Genomic DNA, 18,328 nt, shown 5'->3' with positions numbered 1-18,328 from the left:
GAGTTGACATTTTACAACCGGAACGAAAAAATGAGTTCTACGCTCACTGCCAAGCAGAGCGAGTTCTGTGGCCATTCTTGTCTTATGTCTTTGAACTACACAGTTTAGATCCAGCACTTCTAGCTATTATATTTGGTATTGAGTGGTAAACAAGTTTATCATTCCTAGGGAGCACTGCCATCATGAGACGCTGAAGGGGGGCAGGGAGAGAGAGAAAGAAAGAGAGGGAGAGATGCTCTTTCACATAGTCTGTGACGGTTCCACAAAGGGCTTTGAAAATCAGTGCAAAGACCTTGAATGAGTGTCCGCAATCAATTAGAAACTAACGCAGGGTGAGCAGTGCTAGGACGTGCTCATGGCAACCTGTGTTGCTTAGCAGCCTGATAGATGTGTTTTGTACCATATGGAGTCCTTTTGGAGCATGTGGCTCAGTTTCTAGACTTAATGTGTTGTGGTATGCAATCTCAGAGGTCACAAATGTGTGGATTAGTAAGATTATGTCTGCATCTGATAAGATGGAGCACATTTTATCCAGCCAGAAGTGGAAGATGACTTTTGTTTCCCTGGTTCTTTGTGTCTCTAAAACCAAAGATCAATTTTAGTTTTACAGCATATTAGAAAAGGTGTGTATGAGACCTTGGCTTATAACTACTTGGGCTCATTTGCCATACTAATGGGAACTTAAATAATGCTGCTAAAGCATTTAGGAATGAGGGATGAACAGAGGATCTATCACATGATTTTTAAAATATGGATAAGTGTCAGCATGATAATATGTATTTGTAATGAACGCATCTAAAGTACTCATTTTAAAAACTGTTCACATGAAGGACACCCACCGGTTTTCAATTATATCTAATGACAGCAGAAGAGAAAATATGCAGTACATGTCAGCTGTTGATTAGATTTCAACCTGGCACAGGTGTCACAGCAGGTACATGCTACTCTCTGCACTAGCTTGTTTCTTGCTGTTATCTACCATTAACCTGAGGTTGCAGTGTCAGCAGCTGTAATGTTTCACTGAAGTGACAGCATTCCCATGGCCTTTTTCTTTGTTTAATCGTGGTTTAATCTCAGTCGGCAACTGAGCACCACGCAGCCGCTCGCTCACTCCCCCCAACCCCCGGTGGGATGGGGGAGAGAATTGGAAGAGCACAAGTTAGAAAAACTCGTGGGTTGAGATAAAAACAGTTTAATAATTGAAATAAAATGAAAATAATAATAATATGATAATAAAAATAATAATAATAATACACAAAGCAAGTGATGCACAGTACAATTGCTCACCACCCGCCGACCGATGCCCAGCCAGTCCCCGAGCAGCGGCCCCCCCGGCCAGCTTTCCCCAGTTTATGTACTGAGCATGACGTCACATGGTATGGAATGTTTCTTTGGCCAGTTTGGCTGTGCCCCCCTCCCAGCTTCTTGTGCACCTCCAGCCTTCTCAGTCGGTAGAGCATGGAAAAATAAAAAGTCCTTGGCTAGTGTAAGCATTACCTAGCAACAACTAAAACATCGGTGTGTTATCAACTTTGTTCTCATCCTAAATCCAAAACACAGCACTGTACCAGCTACTAGGAAGGAAATTAACTCTATCCCTGCCGAAACCAGGACAATATCCACCCCTTATTCTATACCATCTGCGTCATGCTCAAGTCTCATATTTTCCAGTACATTTTCATTAATAACCACCCCCCTTGCTTTTTTTTTTTTAGATATATACACACACACACACAGATATCATTCCCTTGGTCTGTGGGCCATCCCTCTAAAACGTTCGGTGAGTTCATTTAGTCAATAACTTCGGGCTCCATCTGTCATAATAATCTTTCAGCGCAGGAAAAATGGAGATGGTATGTGGTGTTGGATTGTTTCATGTTGAAGTCAGTTCTGGTACCATCATCACTGTGCTTCGCTTGGTTTCACTGAAGTTATTCTTCATTAGTCTGGGTGATTCTTATTGTAATAACATTAGTATGGCATATAATATTATTAGTATGATTAGTATATCTGTGTATTATTAGTATAACTATTATAACTATAATTAGTACTTAACATCACATAATTCAGATCATTGGCTATTCTCACCCAAAATCAAATCCCCTTGAGGTACACATCGGACTTCCCCATCCTTCCGCATTATCCACCAAGTGCACCCAGGTCCTTCAGCAAAAGCAATCCCACGGATGGGTTTGCCTTTGCCCGAGGCAGGAATAACCCAGACTGTCTTCCCCAGCATAATTTTTACGTGCACTACAGGGACTTTATTCCCATCTACAGTACGTAAAAGTTCTGACTGGGCAGGGCCTGCTCGATTGGCAGATCCCCTCGTGTTGACTAACCAGGTGGCCTTTGCTAAATGCGTATCCCAATGTTTGAATGTCCCGCCACCCATTGCTCTCAGTGTAGTCTTTAACAGTCCATTGTATCGTTTGATTTTCCCTGAGGCTGTTGCATGATAGGGGATGTGATACACCCACTCAATGCCATGCTCTTTGTCCCAGGTGTCTATGAGGTTGTTTCGGAAATGAGTCCCGTTGTCTGACTCAATTCCTTCTGGGGTGCCATGTCGCCATAGGACTTGCTTTTCAAGGCCCAGGATAGTGTTCCGGGCAGCGGCATGGGGCACGGGATATGTTTCCAGCCATCCGGTGGTTGCCTCCACCATTGGAAGCACGTGGCGCTTGCCTTGGCGGGTTTGTGGGAGTGTGATATAATCAATCTGCCAGGCCTCCCCATATTTATATTTCAGCCATCGTCCTCCATACCAGAGGGGCTTTAACCGCTTGGCTTGCTTGATCGCAGCGCATGTTTCACATTCATGGATAACCTGCGCAATAGTGTCCATGGTCAAGTCCACCCCTCGATCACGAGCCCATCTGTATGTTGCATCTCTTCCTTGGTGGCCTGAGGTGTCATGGGCCCACCGAGCTAGAAATAATTCACCCTTCTGTTGCCAGTCCAGATCCACCTGAGCCACTTCAATCTTAGCAGCCTGATCCACCTGCTGGTTGTTTTGATGTTCTTCAGTGGCCCGACTCTTGGGTATGTGAGCATCTACGTGACGGACTTTTACAACCAGGTTCTCCACCCGGGCAGCAATAGCTTGCCACAATGCGGCAGCCCAGATGGGTTTGCCTCTGCGCTGCCAGTTGCTCTGCTTCCATTGCTGCGACCACCCCCACAGGGCATTTGCCACCATCCATGAGTCAGTATAGAGATAGAGCACTGGCCACTTTTCTCGGTCAGCAATGTCTAAAGCCAGCTGGATGGCCTTTACTTCTGCAAATTGGCTCGATTCACCTTCTCCTTCAGCAGTTTCTACAAGTTGTCGCATAGGACTCCATACAGCAGATTTCCACCTCCGATGCTTTCCCACAAGACGACAGGACCCATCAGTGAACAGGGCATATTGCTTCTCATTTTCTGGTAGTTCATTATACATTGGGGACCCTCAGCACGCGTTACCTCCTCCTCTGGCGATATTCCAAAATCTTTGCCCTCTGGCCAATCCATGATCACTTCCAGGAATCCTGGGCGACTGGGGTTTCCTATTCGAGCCCGTTGTGTGATCAGTGCGACCCACTTACTCCATGTAGCATCAGTTGCATGATGTGTACAGGGGACCCTCCCTCTGAACATCCAGCCTAGCACCAGCAGTCGGGGTGCCAGGAGGAGCTGTGCTTCAGTGCCGATCACTTCTGAAGCAGCTCAGACCCCTTCATATGCTGCCAATATCTCTTTTTCAGTTGGAGTATAGTGGGCCTCGGATCCTCTGTATCCCTGACTCCAAAACCCTAGGGGTCGACCTCGAGTCTCCCCTGGTGCTTTCTGCCAGAGGCTCCAGGTAGGGCCATTCTCCCCGGCTGCGGTATAGAGTACATTTTTTACATCTTGCCCTGCCCGGACTGGCCCCAGGGCTACTGCATGAACTATCTCCTCTTTAATTTGTTCAAAAGCTTGTCGTTGCTCAGGGCCCCATTTGAAATCATTCTTCTTCCGGGTCACTTCATAGAGAGGGTTTACGATCAGACTGTAATTTGGAATATGCATTCTCCAGAAACCCACGACGCCTAAGAAAGCTTGTATTTCCTTTTTGCTAGTTGGTGGAGACATGGCTGTTATTTTGTTGATCACATCCATTGGGATCTGACGATGTCCATCTTGCCATTTTATTCCTAAAAACTGGATCTCCTGTGCAGGTCCCTTGACCTTACTTTGTGTTATGGCAAAACCAGCCTTCAGCAGGATTTGGACTATTTCCTTCCCTTTTTCAAAAACTTCTCCTCCTGTGTCGCCCCACACGATGATGTCATCAATGCATTGCAGGTGTTCTGGAGCCTCACCCTGTTCCAGTGCAGTCTGGATCAGTCCATGGCAAATGGTGGGGCTGTGTTTCCACCCCTGGGGCTGTCGGTTCCAGGTGTACTGGACGCCCCTCCAAGTGAAAGCAAACTGTGGCCTGCACTCCGCTGCCAAAGGGATTGAGAAAAACGCATTAGCAATATCAACTGTGGCATACCACTTGGCAGCCTTTGACTCCAGTTCGTATTGAAGTTCTAGCATGTCTGGCACAGCAGCACTCAGCGGTGGCGTGACTTCATTCAGGCCACGATAGTCTACTGTCAGTCTCCACTCTCCATTAGACTTTCGCACTGGCCATATGGGACTTTTAAAGGGTGAACGAGTCTTGCTGATCACTCCTTGGCTCTCCAGTCGACGAATCAGCTCATGAATGGGCATCAGGGAGTCTCGGTTGGTGCGATATTGCCGCCGGTGCACCGTGGTGGTAGCGATTGGCACTTGTTGGTCTTCGACCTTCAGCAACCCCACAACAGAGGGGTCCTCCGAGAGACCAGGCAAGGTGGACAGCTGTTTAATTTCCTCCGTCTCCAAGGCAGCTATACCAAAAGCCCACCGGTACCCTTTTGGGTCCTTGAAATACCCTCTCCTGAGGTAGTCTATGCCAAGGATGCACGGAGCCTCTGGGCCAGTCACAATGGGGTGCTTCTGCCACCCATTCCCAGTTAGACTTACTTCAGCCTCCAATACAGTTAGCTGTTGGGATCCCCCCGTCACCCCAGAAATACAGATGGGTTCTGCCCCTATATAGCTTGATGGCATTAGGGTACACTGTGCACCGGTGTCCACTAGAGCCTTCTACTCCTGTGGGTCTGATGTGCCAGGCCACCGAATCCACACAGTCCAGTAAACCCGGTTGTCCCTTTCCTCCCCCTGGCTGGAGGCAGGGCCCCTCTTGTCCTCGTCATAGTATTCGTTTCTCATTTCCTGTAAATACGAGTCAGAAGTCTCTCCATTAAGATCAGCCCTTCTACTCTGTCTGGGGAACTGCCCACTGGAAACTGGAGCAGCAATTTTCCTGGAAGAACCTCTTTCTGTGATTCTTTTCCCTTGCAATTCGCGTACCCGTGCCCCTAGGGTGGCAGTAGGTTTTCCATCCCACTTCCTCATGTCCTCTCCGTGGTCACGCAGATAAAACCATAGGGTGCCCCGTGGTGTGTACCCATTATATTCTCTCTCTTGAGCAAAAGAACGCTTACTTCTAATAACTGAGATACTGGTCCGTATAGGTGAGGAGTAGGACCTATCCTCTCTGAGTTGCTGGAGCTCCCGGGACAGTTTTTCGGACAGTTTCTCCACAGCCGAGACGAGGGAGGCAGAGAGACTTTCCTCATATTGCCGAGTTGACTAGCCAATTCATCCACTGTTTGTTCCTCTCCATCTTTCCAGGTCATCACTGCCAATGAATTGGCGTATGACGATGGTGCGCTCCTTACAAACTTCCGCCACATGGGTCGCGTGCACTTGACTTCATCTGGATCTTTGGATAGCTGTTCATTGCTCAGGTCATCATAAATCACCTCCAGCACAGCCAATTCTCTCAGAAACTGGATACCCTTCTCCATGGTGGTCCACTTGCCTGGGCGACATATGACATCTTCCTTAAAGGGATACCTTTCCTTCACGCTTGACAAGAGTCGCCTCCAAAGGCTGAGGACTCGTGTCCCTTTTCCAATCGCTTTGTCAATGCCTCCTTCCCTAGAAAGGGATCCCAGCTTCTTGGCTTCCCTACCCTCTAATTCCAGGCTACTGGCCCCATTATCCCAGCATCGGAGCAACCAGGTGACAATATGCTCGCCTGGACGACGGCTGAAACCTTTTCGTATATCTCGCAGCTCACTCAGGGATAGAGATCGGGTGGTCACTGCCTTGTTTCTGAGTTCTTCCTCTTCTTCCTCCCCAATCAGTGGCTGGCTCTCCTCCTGCTATTCTCGTAATGGCCCTTCTCCTGTGTCATCTGTCTCGTACACTTCTTCCTCCAGCCCCCTTTTAGAAGAAGCTTCTTCCTCCCTTACTAAACGAGCCGACTTCCGCTTCCAAGATTTCTTCTTGTGTATAGGGGCGACTGATACCGGCACAGGCAGGTTCTTTGGTTCAGCCACAGGGCGTGTTGCCGGGGTCTGAGTGGCCGCAGTGCATATCGCTGGGGTCTGAGTGGCCGCAGGGCCTTTCGCCGGGGTTGGAGTGGCTGCAGGGCCTGTCACCGGGGTCGGAGTGGCCGCAGGGCCTGTCGCCGGGGTCGGAGTGGCCGCAGTGCGTGTCGTTTTACTGTCAGATCCAGAGACCTTCTCTTCTCTTTGAGGGTACTGAATGGTGTTGAACAGGGCTCGGTAGGCATGGGCCAGGCCCCAGCACGTTGCAATGATCTGCATCTCTCTGGAGTTGCCAGGGTGACAGCATACTTTGTCCAAATATTCTACTAGCTTTTCAGGATTCTGCACTTGCTCAGGGGTGAAGTTCCAAAACACTGGGGGTGCCCATTGGCCTAGGTACTTGCCCATCTTGTCCCACACACCCTGCCACTCATAACTATGCAGCCTTGGGGCAGATCTCTGGATGATATTCTTAAAGTGCTTACCAACTTTAGACAAAACCGAAGCAATATTGCCAAGAAGTATTAATAGAAGTATCTTAACTGCCCAAGGATGTTCAAAATACTGAAAAGTTACTGTAATGAAGGAGGAAACATCATAGAAGAAGGTAGTGACACTGCCATTCTGTATTTCCTCCGTAAAAAAACTCTCAGAAAAGTTACTGCAATTGCTAGTTGTCTCCATGAAGTGGTATCCGTGGTACAGTAACGGCTTCATTGCGAAGTTTACATACCACACTAACGTCAAGGTCAATGTTCTAAAAACAAACCTCACAAGCGAGACATCACTATTCACTGCAGACCACAGCAAACTGCAAAAACCAACACCAATCTTTAACATGTACAGCAGGAAAAAGAGCGCGATGCAGATTAGACAAATCAATATCAAGAACAGAGAAACCAACATTGTGACCCACAACTATTAACAGATATAAGTTCTTTAATACACTCCGGTTAATCTGTTATTATCTCAAACCCTTCGAGCCCCACGTTGGGCGCCAAAAAGGACTGTCGTGTTTTAACCTCAGTCGGCGACTAAGCACCACGCAGCCGCTCGCTCATTCCCCCCAGCCCCGGTGGGATGGGGGAGAGAATTGGAAGAGCACAAGTGAGAAAAACTCGTGGGCTGAGATAAAAACAGTTTAATAATTGAAATAAAATGATAATAATAATAATATGATAATAATAATAATACACAAAGCAAGTGATGCACAGTACAATTGCTCACCACCCGCCGACCGATGCACAGCCAGTCCCTGCGCAGCGGCCCCCCCGGCCAGCTTTCCCCAGTTTATGTACTGAGCATGACGTCACATGGTATGGAATGTCCCTTTGGCCAGTTTGGCTGTGCCCCCTCCCAGCTTCTTGTGCACCTCCAGCCTTCTCACTCAGGAGAGCATGGGAAGCTGAAAAGTCCTTGGCTAGTGTAAGCATTACCTAGCAACAACTAAACCATCGGTGCGTTATCAACTTTGTTCTCATCCTAAATCCAAAACACTGTACCAGCTACTAGAAAGGAAATTAACTCTATCCCTGCCGAAACCAGGACACTAATCAGAGACATATATTGCCTATTTTGACAGAGATGCACATTGCCTGGCAGAGAATGGACCTTGCTTTCATGTTTTATTTCATTGTTTTATCAGTACTTTTCACATATTCCTGGAATTGCAAGCTTTCTGCTGCACTCACTCTATATTATTTATTTTGTATTCAGCTTTCACAGTTTGAATGTAGGAAAGCAAAATATTTTTTTTCCAAAAAAATATTCAGAAAATGGTATTAAACAAATAAACTTCAAGAGAGATTTTTCAGAACAATTCACTGTCAGTATATCCTAACACATACACTTCTTCCCAAATTTGATTTTTTTTATTATGCCTGAGTATTTTTTCTGCATCCTCAAATGTGCTGCTACTACTATGTGGTATTATCAATCACAAGCTAACAAAGCTTAATCTATAAGACAGCAAATAAGAGTTCTGCCACCAGCCTGCTGGGTGATCTTGGACAACACAAAGCTCCTCTCTGCATTTCATTTTCCCTATTCATTGGATCTTTGCGATCATTGTGAGATCTGTTCACAAAATGGGACCTGGACAGGCTGGATCGATGGGCCGAGGCCAACTGTATGAGGTTCAACAAGGCCAAGTGCCGGGTCCTGCACTTCGGCCACAACAACCCCATGCAGCGCTACAGGCTTGGGGAAGAGTGGCTGGAAAGCTGCCTGTCGGAAAAGGACCTGGGGGTGCTGGATGACAGCCGGCTGAACATGAGCCGGCAGTGTGCCCAGGCGGCCAAGAAGGCCAATGGCATCCTGGCCTGTATCAGAAATAGCGTGGCCAGCAGGAGTAGGGAAGTGATCGTGCCCCTGTACTCGGCACTGGTGAGGCCGCACCTCGAATACTGTGTTCAGTTTTGGGCCCCTCACTACAAGAAGGACGTTGAGGTGCTGGAGCGTGTCCAGAGAAGGGCAATGAAGCTGGTGAAGGGTCTGGAGAACAAGTCTTATGAGGAGTGGCTGAGGGAACTGGGGTTGTTTAGCCTGGAGAAAAGGAGGCTCAGGGGAGACCTCATCGCTCTCTACAACTACCTGAAAGGAGGTTGTAGCGAGGTGGGTGTCCGTCTCTTCTCCCAGCTAACAAGTGATGGGACGAGAGGAAATGGCCTCAAGTTGCGCCAGGGGAGGTTTAGATTGGACATGAGGAAAAATTTCTTTACTGAAAGAGTGGTTAAACATTGGAACAGGCTGCCCAGGGAGGTGGTTGAGTCCCCATCCCTGGAAGTATTTAAAAGACGTGTAGATGAGGCGCTTAGGGACATGGTTTAGTGGGCATGGTGGTGCTGGGTTGACGGTTGGACTCGATGATCTTAGAGGTCTTTTCCAACCTTAATGATTCTATGATTCGATTCTATTCTATGACTTTTCAGCTTCTCATGCCCTGCCAGCGAGAAGCTGGGAGGGGGCACAGCCAGGACAGCTGACCCAAACTGGCCAAAGGGGTATTCCATACCATATGTCATCATGCTCAGTATATAAACTGTGGGGAGTTAGCCGGGGGAGGGGTGACTGCTGCTCGGGAACTGGCTGGGCATCGGTTGGCAGGTGGTGAGCAATTGCATTGTGCATCACTTATTTTGTGTATTCTTTTATCATGATTATTATTATTATTATTTTCCCTTCCTTTTCTCTCCTATGAAACTGTCTTTATCTCAACCCACGAATTTTACTTTTTTTTTTTCTTTTCCCCTCCATTCTCTCTCCCATCCCACTGGGGCTGGAGGGGGAGTGAGCGAATGGCTGTGTGGTGTTTAGCTGCCTGCCAGGTTAAACCACAACACTATATTACCATTACTACTAGCATGAGTACTATTGTTCACTAGTAATGAATGTCCTTTGAATTCGATTTCCTGAGTATTCCAGGAGCACAAAATACTCACAATGCCAATAAAGGTTTTAGAACATTTGTGAGCTCCTCATATCCAAATATCCTAACACTTCTATTTAATTGCCTAAATAAAACAGGTTTTTTTCTTTAAACAGATGCAAGAAAACACCAACTCCTAAACAATACACAGTCTGCATGTTTTGTTTTTCTATTGAGGGCAGGACGGCAGACCTTTCATGCAATTTTAGGTAAAATAAAAGATGATTGTTGACTCCTATGCTCAATAAGATTAACTTCTGCAATGGCAGTATGATTTCAAATATATATAAGCTTGTCTGAAAGCTTTAAAGCAAAAGTTAAAAGTGGGATAGAAATAAATGAAGGTAAATGTAATTTCTTTAGCAGTGGACTTAATTATTCAACTGAATAAAAGGTATTTTATTGGATTAAAGGAACATATGGTTTTATTTGCAGATTTGTTTTTATGTTCTTCACCCACCTTTTGTGGACATGATATGAATATTTTATTACCAGTCTTATTTTTCCCAGTCAGAAACTAAGGCAGGCTTCTATGAATGATTTCATTGTCAGATTATAAAATAGCGTTATTTTTTAAAATTTAAAGGTCTATTGGATAAAATTGCAGGTTTGTTAGCTGTGAGAAGCCCTGTGGCTTGCACCACCAGATAACTACAAGTATGTGCAAGACTTGCACATAGCTGTTGCGATAGGAATTTTATCCTGTGATACTGCGTTGTGTCCACTAGATGGGTGTCAAAAGTAATGAAAGGGATCCAAATATATCAGCTAGGATTTGGCTCATATTGCTCAACGAAAATGTCTTTTATGTAAATATGCATCAAGAAAAAAAATGTTCAGTGCTACAGTCATAGAGAGAGTGTGAATACAGCACTGGTTTGCCAGAAACATATGTTGATATAAAAAAGTTTCTAAAATGCTACAGTAGTTGTGTCTTGTTTAGCTCTTACTGATACGTTTGCTAACACTTTCAGATACAAAAGGTTATAGAAATCTAACTGAAAAATGTGTTATTACACTGAAAATCAAATAAATTGTTTCTTTGGCTGAATCACAAGTCTTATTTTCAAGAAATGGAGCTGCTGATCACACTGCATCAAATGAACAGAGAATCAGAATGGGGAATTGAAGACTTTCACCCAAGTTGTTTATTTTTTCTTGCTGCATACACTGAAAAAAAATTAAAAGTTTAAGATACAAAATGGGATAGACTCTTTGTTTTGCCTGGGCAGAAATTGCAGAAAGTCAGCTGTGGTTGCTTCATATTTATCTTTTCACTCCTATTAAGTTTTAAGCCACAGCAAGAATATGCTGTGAATTAAAAAGTGCATGCTCAGTGACAAACCAAAAGTTATTCTCTCCCTAGCGTGTTCCTCAGCCTCCTTGCACTTTTGGTGGGGGCTGCTCTTCAGAAAGGAAGGAGGAGCATGGAAGTTGTTACTGAAGGCACCAGAACTGTTTTGCCACCATTTCACAGGCAGAAAGTGCCCATTTAAAGACAGAATTTTCCACCGCTGTTTTGCAGCCAGCTTTGGGCACTTTGCATGACATACGCAAAGCGAAGTTGCTTTTAGTGACAGGAGCATTTGGCACAGCATGCATCACAGAATTTTCTGTGTTCAAAGAGCTTTGCTGCAACTCCAGAGATGCCAAAGCTATGAAAGGCCAGTGCTAATTCATCAACATTTGTGTGTGTATTTTGACAAAATATTTTATGACGTTACTGGATACTGTTTATCCTTAGAGCCTTATTCAGTGTTCAGTGATGACAAACACGGCATGAAATGAAAATTCAGCCTTTTTTCCTTTTTTGGCTATTCATTGTGTTTGCACATCTTGCCTACCGTGTATCATCCAGGCTCTGTACTGAGATGGGGATAAAGGTGATGAATTCTCTTGAGCAACTTATAAACATTCATGGCTGATCTTCCCTGTGCTCCTAATAGAACAAAAAGTAATAACATCACAAGCAACCTTTAGAAAGATTATTAATGATTTGCTTCAGGCAATAGTGGGAATCTGTGGCAAAGACAGGAAAGGTTCTGGATCCTAGATCTCAGCAGCACTGCTTCATTGTTAATGACTGCACAGCTTCTTTACACAGTGAAAGAAACCCTTTGTGGACTTCCTTTCGAGTCCTTAAATAACTCTCTCCTACTCTCTGCAGGGTTGCTAGAAGAAAAAAAGGGGAAGATCTGTGTACAAAATATAGCTTATAGTTACATAAGGAGTAATAGCATCATAATGAATATGCATAAGTGCTTGTAATTAAGGCTTCATAGAAAATCTTAATGTTGGTCTTCCTTATTACTGAGAGTTTAGCAATTTAATCCTGTAGGGTTTTTTTGTTTGGGTTTGGTTTTTTTAGAGAAGTCAGCAATAGTAAAAGCGGGAAGGAAATAAATTCCACCCCAAAATGAAGAATTTACTAGACTTTATAAGAATACAAATTGCACTCCTGATATTCCCCTTATAAGTCTCTCTCCACCTTCAGCCTCTCCTATCTTGGAAACTGAGGGAGAGAGGTAGGAGCCAAATGAATTGATCTTCTAGGGACACCTTATCTTTTAAGGCCATCTTTAAACGTTACAGAGGGGCAAGCAAGTTCTAGAGGAGCAAATTTTGTCCCCATCAAAGGACCCCATTGTCCTAGTGTAATGATCTAACTATGCATCTCAATGTCCTTACTTCCCAGAAGTCCTGTCCTGTATTTTCACCTGGAAGCACAATCCCACTATCACAACGAATGGGTGCATTTGTCATAGCAGCTGTAATTCACCGAAGTTATCACAGAAGAGCTGCCCTGTAGCAATTTCCTTTGGGCAGGGTCTTATTTAGAGCAAAAGCAAGGTAATAAAACTTTATTTACATCTCCAAGAAAAAGGTAAACTATTTATCGCTTGTGCCCCAGGACAGGAGTCCACCCCTGGAGGAGGCAGCCTGTAGCTACTGGAGAAAGGGGAGGATCGGATGGTCCCTTCAAATGCAGAATCCTAATCTGTTCCTTGGATTGCTTGTGCTGAAAAACATCTCAGCTGGCGGGAGCCACTGTGGACATGGAGGGTGGTAGAGAAAGGCCACAGTGGGCCTGTCTCTAGGATTGTTCAGTATAAAACGAACACATTGTCGACACACCAGAGGGATGGGATGCCATCCAGAGGGACCTGGACAAGCTCGAGAAGTAGGCCTGTGTGAACCTCATGAGGTTTAACAAGGCCAAGTGCAAGGTCCTGCACCTGGGTCAGGGCAACCCCCGGTATCAATACAGGCTGGGGGATGAAGGGGTTGAGAGCAGCCCTGCCGAGAAGGACTTGGGGGTACTGGTGGATGAAAAGCTGGACATGAGCCAGCAATGTGCGCTCGCAGCCCAGAAGGCCAATCGTATCCTGGGCTGCATCAAAAGAAGCGTGGCCAGCAGGTCGAGGGAGGTGATTCTGCCCCTCTACTCTGCTCTGGTGAGACCCCACCTGGAGTACTGCGTCCAGCTCTGGAGCCCTCAGCATAAGAAAGACACGGACCTGTTGGAGCGGGTCCAGAAGAGGGCCACAGAAATGATCAGGGGGATGGAACACCTCTCCTATGAAGAAAGGCTGAGAGAGTTGGGGTTGTTCAGCCTGGAGAAGAGAAGGCTTTGGGGAGACCTCATTGAAGCCTATCAGTACTTAAAGGGGGCTTATAAAAAAGATGGCGGCAAACTTTTTAGCAGGGCCTGTTGTGACAGGACAAGGGGGAATGGCTTTAAACTAAAGGGGGGGTAGATTTAGACTAGATATAAGGAAGAAATTTTTTACGCTGAGGGTGGTGAAGCACTGGAACAGGTTGCCCAGAGAGGTGGTGGATGCCCCATCCCTGGAAACATTCCAGGTCAGGTTGGACGGGGCTCTGAGCAACCTGATCTAGTTGAAGATGTCCCTGCCCATGGCAGGGGGGGTTGGACTAGATGGCCTTTAGAGGTCCCTTCCAACCCAAACTATTCTATGATTCTATGAAAAGTCCAGGGTAGGGAAAGGCTCATTCCTTGTCAGACAGGATACAACAGGCAGAGTGTGCTCTTAGACCTTTTGTGCATTAATTACTGTGTATCCTGGAGATGTGTGTGTCTCAAATCAAAGCAGGACAGTTTAAAGTTTTGTTCTTAGATGTGATGGTTTTATTCTGCATTAGTTATAGGTTATTTCAGTAGGACAGACCATTTCAGTTACTGTGGAAATCATGCCAACAATTGTGACCCAATTCTTCAAAAAATGTACAGAGTCTCTTGAGATACTGTGTCATTAGAAAGCATTTTGTGTGAGGTGGACACTGATTCTGTTATATCAGTTTTACAGCTCTCAGTCAGGGAAGGCAGTGCAAGGAATAAAGACAGAGACAAAAGTCTTCCTCTGGAATAGGCATTATCTGATAACAACTGAATTTTCACTGATGTTTTGTAGGTACCTAATTTCTGTCTTACTTTATACACTAAATACATTCACTGAATTCAGTGAATTCAACTGTAAATCTGTCCAAAGATTTGCAATACACCAAATAATTATAATTCCTTTGTGAAATACTGATTTTAGACACACTTTACATTAATTAACTAGGCTAGACAAGCACTTTGGTTATGTCTTTATGACTTCTCTTGGGCCTTTTTATTTCTTTTTAATAAACTAAGCATTAAACTGAGCCAACAGCTGACTTGGGTGTCTCCTTTCTTGCCTGACATAGTTATCTCCAGAGTTTAATAAAGATGAAACTTTAGAATTTTCTTTATCAGAAAGAAACAAGTTATCAGCAATCAGCCCCTGCCATAGGCTCCCACTGGACTTTAGATATTAAATAGGTTAACCTGCAGCATCAGAAAAAAACCCATAAAAATAAATCATTGGATTTATATAATTGAATGGCAGGCCTAAAATTTATTACTTATATTAATTTTCTGTTCGGGACCTTTCAAAATGTTTCCTTTCTGACAGTGTCTACCCAGTGATGCAGGAAAGACCACATCTGGTTTTTACTTTCTATTTTCCTTTCTGTCTCTTCCCTCATGTCTATTAAAACCTAAAGACCTCAGGAAAATGGCGGGGGAGGGGGGGAAGAAAAATATTTATACTGACATTTTAGAAGGAATATCATATCATCTCTCTACATATGAAGAAAAAATACTTTATATATGACCTGATATTTTTATTTTTTTCTGTAGCAAAGTTAACAAAAACTTTTACCTTCATTGCCCAAAAATATGTTCAATGAGTTGTAAGCAAATGATAATAAAAGGAACATATGATCTAAATCTGAATTTTCTTGTACCATTGGAGAATTCAAGCCAACTATCTACTTGTGGCTTTGGGTTTCAAAGCGATTGAAAGCGATTCAGTAAGCAAGCCCTATGATTAACTCCATTTTTAGAAGCAGTGTGGATAGATTTTCCAGTATCAAGACTGCAAGCAAAAGAAGAAAATGTGATGTTTCATGAAATTTGCTTTTAGCAGCAGAACTTGGCTTTTGCTCTTGGCATAACTGGTTTTGGAAACTTTCAGAGTGTAACAAGGCTTAATACTAATATTAAAAGCCCAGAGAACAGGCTAATAGAACATGTGTAGGACAAAAAATACACTGAAGCAAAAATATTTATAAGAATTAGTCTACTCAAACATGTTAGCAAAGGAACTCTAACTATCTATTTGAGCTTCTGTCTCATGATTTTCTAGCAAGAGTCTTAGGAAATGTAGCCAATCTCTCTAAACAAACTGTTTCATGTTTTGTTACGAAGTTTCCAAGCAAGGAGTTTCCTGTGACGAATATTCCATATCTTTGGGCGTTTTGCTTCGAACAGTCTCCTGATACTCAATTGAAGGTGTACTTTTCATAATGTCACCTCATTATTCTTAATTATACCTCAGTGGTCTATGTATTTGGCATGCAAGCCTTTGTTGCACCTATTAAATCAATTTGCTGCTTGTGCTCAGCCATACCGGGATTCTTTTTATGATTCCTTTTATTCTTTCCTCAGAGAGAGGATTGTCCCTCTCCCAGTAATTTTTATTCTCTGAGCTTGGCTCTTGCAAGTGAACATCTTCCTACTAATAGGATGTTCAGAAATGAATACCAGATTCCAGATACTGTTACATGGATTTGATTTTTTTGATGTTTCTTTGAAAGTGAAATAGTTGTCTTATTGCAGTATAATAAAAATGCAAACAAAAAAACCAGGAGAAACAAAATTAAACATAATTTCCAAGAACTGTGGTAATCTGTTCAGGCTTCTACTAGGTTTAAGTCACTTTGTATGATTTTTCTGATCTAATAATCCTACTGGGACTAGTATCCCCATTTTTAGATAATAAAAAAAGACCACCGACACATTAACTATTTTCTCCAAGGCTTCTGGTGAAATCTGTGGCAGGTCAAGGTCTGAATGAGGAAATCTGCAGAAAATATTGAAGAATCATAACTATTTTTGGGTAACCTGAGGTAAAGAAGGCTGAAAAACAGAACCACTTATTCCAAACATGAGAAAAAATACGCAGCAAATCCAGGGGTGCTCCAGAGCAACCCACCAGCCAGCTGGCCCCCAGCCACCTGTGGACTCCCACTGCTTCAGGCGCCTGGTCAGCGCCACTGCATTTCTAGGAGTGCAGTCTCAGCAGGACTGATGGTTCTTCATGTTATTATTGTCATTATTTAATTACAGTCTATCTGTCACCATTCACTTAAATAATTCCATAATTATGTCTGCGCTTATTTTCCGCAAGATACCTTTTCTCTGGGCTCTAAATATTGAAGTACCTTCAATCTCTTTTTAAAAAACACTTTACCTAATTTCTTCAAAAAATTCTAGAACAACAGTTTTTCTTTCCAGGCTGAGTTCTGATCTAACTATCCCCACTTATTTTTCTGCAGCACTACTTTCTGAGCAGTATTTGGACACTGGGATACAAAACCCACTTGCACTGAGTGTGAGTATATAACATGTATTTACTGTAATTCACATTGCTATTAATTTTCTCTTATTTTAAATGTACTGGAATCAAATCTCAAAGCATTTCAAAATGTTTATCTAGCAATTTATAAAAATATGCGAACCACCCATCAAGCATACTGACTAATCCTAATGAAAATTGCTTATATATTCTTTCTCAGTTAGTGGTGTGATGAAGCAAGTATGTAGGAAAAGAGGTAGTTCCTCAGACCTGTAATATTTAAATCAGTACCCTACAATACTGCTGAAAGCTCACAGAATCCAGAAAATAGGTATAAACATTCCCCAGGCCTAACACTGCTATGCATCAGGAAGCTTCTTGAAAAACACATCCTTCTGAAGAATCATCATATATAGCCACAATGACAATAAATACTCAGCGCGGTCACAGAAGATATGGTTACATGTACCCTGTGCTTAGTGGCAGAGATCTTTAGAAAAGAGTGCCCTAGCCAGAAGTTGACAGGAAAAAGCAGTCGTGGTTACTCCTAGCTACTCTCCCATTCCAGAGAATGGAGCATAGAAGGAGGTTCCAAAGAGCCAGGAGGTGCAATCTTTATGACAAGAGAAGGTCACATCCTTCAGCATCACCCAAATCATAATTATTAAGTCTTTTGCATAACCGAGATTAAACCAATTTGTGCTCAAAAAGTGTGTCTTCCAGAAAATGGATAAGGGCCATGGACAGAAAGGTCCAAAGAGAAGAATCCTGCACATAGAAGATAAGATGGTTTGTTTTACCAGTACGATGTGCACACATAGACATCTACAAGAAATCAAGGCCAGCTTCAGAAGACAGCGGACAGGAGGCAGCTGGATGAGAAATTGAAGTTGTCTTTTTAGGTTAAGAAAGTGTCTTCCAGTGTTGCTCTATATTCCCTATGCCAATGAAAGCTCCATGAAAAGGAGACATAATCATATTTGACAAGCAACATTTTTTTCTCATACTGTTGTAAAATTCCTCTAATTGCAATAAACAAATGCTGGCAATAAATCACATATGAATTCTACTTCCACAAGAATTCGTGTTGGGATATGTTAGCAGCAATTATCACTTAAATCATGGCAAGTATTGTTTAAAGCTTAAAAGCTCAAGGTATTAAGAGCTTCAGAGTTTTAAAATTTTTGTACTTAGCTTTTTTGAAATTGTTGCATTGAAATCCTTTCCACTTCAGTTCTTTCCATTTCGGTTCTTTACATACTAGGTGTTTGGGGTTTTTTTAATTGTTTATTTAGTTTACCAAATTTGATAAATTTTTAGTTGCTTCCACTTCCCTAGACTTCTACTAAATGTATTAAGGTCCATTTCATGATTTGGGCTCTGGAAAACCTTGCTGCAGCTTTGCCACATACAAGCAACAAGCTTTAAAGGGAAACAAAAAGGTCAGGAACCTGACTTGGAAGGATGCCAAGGCTGGAATATCTTGAGTGTATGGGGTCATACTGTATTTTATTTAAGCCTTTAAATACTGATTGTACACC

General features: G+C 43.5%; 1 protein-coding gene across 1 annotated transcript in view; it reads right to left on the bottom strand.

Annotated features, from left to right (window-relative positions):
* LOC143172032 (3',5'-cyclic-AMP phosphodiesterase 4D-like) overlaps positions 1 to 18,328 on the bottom strand; it is a 462,605-nt gene that overhangs the window by 189,671 nt on the left and 254,606 nt on the right. The window lies entirely within an intron of this gene.

Source organism: Aptenodytes patagonicus, chromosome W (genome assembly GCF_965638725.1).
Source record: "Aptenodytes patagonicus chromosome W, bAptPat1.pri.cur, whole genome shotgun sequence".
Classification (NCBI taxonomy): domain Eukaryota; kingdom Metazoa; phylum Chordata; class Aves; order Sphenisciformes; family Spheniscidae; genus Aptenodytes; species Aptenodytes patagonicus.
The sequence above is the reverse complement of the archived record's forward strand: the minus strand, read 5'-3'. Positions and strand labels throughout refer to the sequence as shown.